This window comes from Fukomys damarensis, unplaced genomic scaffold (assembly GCF_012274545.1).
Source record: "Fukomys damarensis isolate Sample0158 unplaced genomic scaffold, DMR_v1.0_HiC HiC_scaffold_7, whole genome shotgun sequence".
Classification (NCBI taxonomy): Eukaryota; Metazoa; Chordata; class Mammalia; order Rodentia; family Bathyergidae; genus Fukomys; species Fukomys damarensis.
Genome location: NW_022900919.1, coordinates 11,163,968 through 11,166,766, shown reverse-complemented (window position 1 = coordinate 11,166,766; position 2,799 = coordinate 11,163,968). Strand labels below are relative to the sequence as shown.

Sequence of the window (2,799 nt, the reverse complement as noted above, 5' to 3'; positions counted from 1 at the left end):
GAATATTTAGGAGTTTGTGAACGAGTACAGAGGGAAAAATAAGTTGGGGTACATTTAAAAAGTGTGGTTTAAGGGGCTGGGGGGTTAGCTCAGTGGCACTGTATCTACGTTGCAAGTGCAAGGTCCTGAGTTTGATCCCCAGTACCAAAAAAAAAGTAGTTTACACTGGATTTGGGAAAACCCAGATGTTGAACACTAAAATAAGATCATCCCATGCGAATGTCATGAAGGATAATGCTGGAGTGGGAGAAGATACATGCATGATTTTTTTTTGGAGCCAAACCTTTGATTAAGGTTAAGACCGTTTTTCAGTCAACAGACCCTGATTACTCACCCACCAGGTGCCAACTCCTGGGCCCTCTTTATCCAATTGGAAGGCACGGCGCACTCAGAACCTTTGAACTAGAAATAACAGAAGCAGAATCTGGAGGACTTGGACACTTACGGGGTGTGCAAGTGTGGAAAGTGATACCAAAAGGGGAACTTCAAGTTTGGGAGCCAAAAACAGTAGGACAAAGATCTGGGAGAGCTGGGCACTGCCAGAGCAATCAGGGAGGGAGAAGGGAGCAGGGTGCCACGGTCAAGTTCTCCCAGGGGACAGAGCTGGGTCAGTGCGTTGTCCACATACCACAGCACACACTCCCAGGTCACCTGTACAGGACACTGACAGAAGCCGGAAGAGGAGGAAAGAGGACCGGCCAAGTCAGAGCATGGAGACCAGTAAGGTCAAAAAAGAAGAGCTGCAGGGAGACAGAGAAGACCAGCTTGAAAGCAGAAACTAAAGTCTCTCAAATGTTCTAGAAGAAGCAAAGGCATGCTCAGCGCAGTTGTTTTTATTTTTATATATTCATTTTATTTTTGCTGGTATGCAGGATTGAGAGCAGGGCCTTCCCGATGAGCTACATCCGCAGCTCTTTTAGTCATCATTTTTTTTTTTATTGTGAAGACAGGCTGCTGCTACGTTGCACCAGATGGGCTCAAACTTGCCATCCTCCTGCCTCAGCTTCCCAGAGTGCAGGGATCGCACACATCGCCACCATCTCTGGCTGAGGAATTTTAATGTTTATGTTGAAAGTGGGACAGTCCGGAAAGTAATCGACCTAGACAAACCCATAAAGTTACATGTCTATCCGGAAGGTCCCACTGCAGTCAGCATACTAAGAATTGGCCAGAACTTCAAAAAGTCGTTTTCTCTCCCACTGACTCCCAGTAGGAGCTACCATTTATGGAGAAGGCCGTGTAAAGAGCTGTCAGAAGCTAACAACACATTTATCCCATGGTTCAATCACTTCCCTCCCCAGAAATTACAAGTATCCCTGAGGTGTGCACACGCATCTCCATGCTCACACACACAGAGACACACAGACACACAGACACACAGACACATACCTAGAATTAATTGCTAGGCTTCCTACCTTCCTGAAGCAAAACCTTCCCCACCAGAATCTACTATTTGACAGGGATACACCACCTTTGAATGTTCTCTTCCTGGAGGAAAAATGCCAAGTTCCGGGTAGAATTAACTTCGCTCAACTCTGAGGTTTGCAGAGGAAGTGGTCTGGAATTTACCAAAACAAGGCTGGGAGCTGAACAAATTATAATCTCCGTGCCTCGCCTCTTCCCTCCACCGGTTGATTCTCCCCCACGCACTGACTCCTAGAGCTTATTTACCGAGTCAATTAACAAAAGATAACCTCCCATTGTGCAGCCATCAATAAATCAATCCTGTTAATACTATCTTGGAATGTCCCCCACTATTGACTTTCATATTGTTTACATTAGACATTTGAGAAAGCCAGAGCCCTTGAGCCAGCTTGTTTCAGCCTTAATGGATTCTGGAGTAGCCATCACTGCACACAACTCTCTTTACAAAATATTTAGGTTTCCCTGAGGCTCACCTGCTTTCCGATCGCCAGCAGGGCATTCTCTGCCTGCCCCACAGGATCGGCAGCAGCGAGTTTGACAAATACTGAGGAAGGCAAACATTGCTTCTTCGCAGTAATGGAACAGTCACTTAGGGCACACCTACTTCTTTGTGATTTGAATAATCTATTTCCACCCACCCCAGCCCCCCACTGTCAACTACCCTCAACAATCTGGGGAATCAAATTAATCTTCAATTATGTGAAAGAATTTCAGGAACGAGCACAGCTCAAGTTACCAAGTAACTTGCTTGCCCGTTGTGAAAAGATTTGCACTGAAAGACCAAATGGGAGGCTTTTAATGAAGCCTCCTCCCTCCCCAACAAGGTGAGGGAAGCAAGTCTTGCCAACCCACCCTACTCCCTACAGAGGGAACCTCAAAAACTCTGGAGGGCAGCTTTCAAGTGAATGTGAAGTCTGTCTGAACATTCTGCAGGTACCTAAAAGTAACTGGATATCACAATCCCATTGGGTTTCCTGTTTATTTTTGTGTTCAGCACTTCCTTTTGAATGACATAAGAAATACTTGAGCAACAAATGTTGTTGTTGTTGTTGTTGTTGTTTTCCTTAGCAGTGAGTCTTCCCTGATTCCAGGCCAAGAGAGTCTGCTAAGCCTATAGATGCACAGGATTGCCAAGAAAGGCAGGGGCCGGAAAGCCCAAGTCCTGGAACTTTTGAAGGTTCAGATTTCTGGACTAGCTACAGACTGGGCAAAGTTCACTGCTCCCTCTTCAGACATGTTACATACTTTTCAAGTTCCCACTTGCTTCTTAGAGAGGGAAAAATGTGGCCTCAGAGTTCAGGTTGCTAAGGAGGAGTGGAGCCAATTTAACCATGCATTCCTTCCCTAAAAGATAGGCTGGGTTGTTGTTGTTTC

General features: G+C 45.8%; 1 long non-coding RNA gene across 1 annotated transcript; it reads right to left on the bottom strand.

Annotated features, from left to right (window-relative positions):
• Window positions 1–830: 830 nt before the first annotated feature.
• LOC104850776 lies at window positions 831–2,004 on the bottom strand. The gene is made up of 3 exons (XR_777068.2): window positions 1,899–2,004; window positions 1,472–1,558; window positions 831–1,100 (listed from the first exon to the last, which is right to left on the bottom strand). It is a non-coding gene; the product is annotated as an uncharacterized LOC104850776 (long non-coding RNA).
• Window positions 2,005–2,799: the final 795 nt, after the last annotated feature.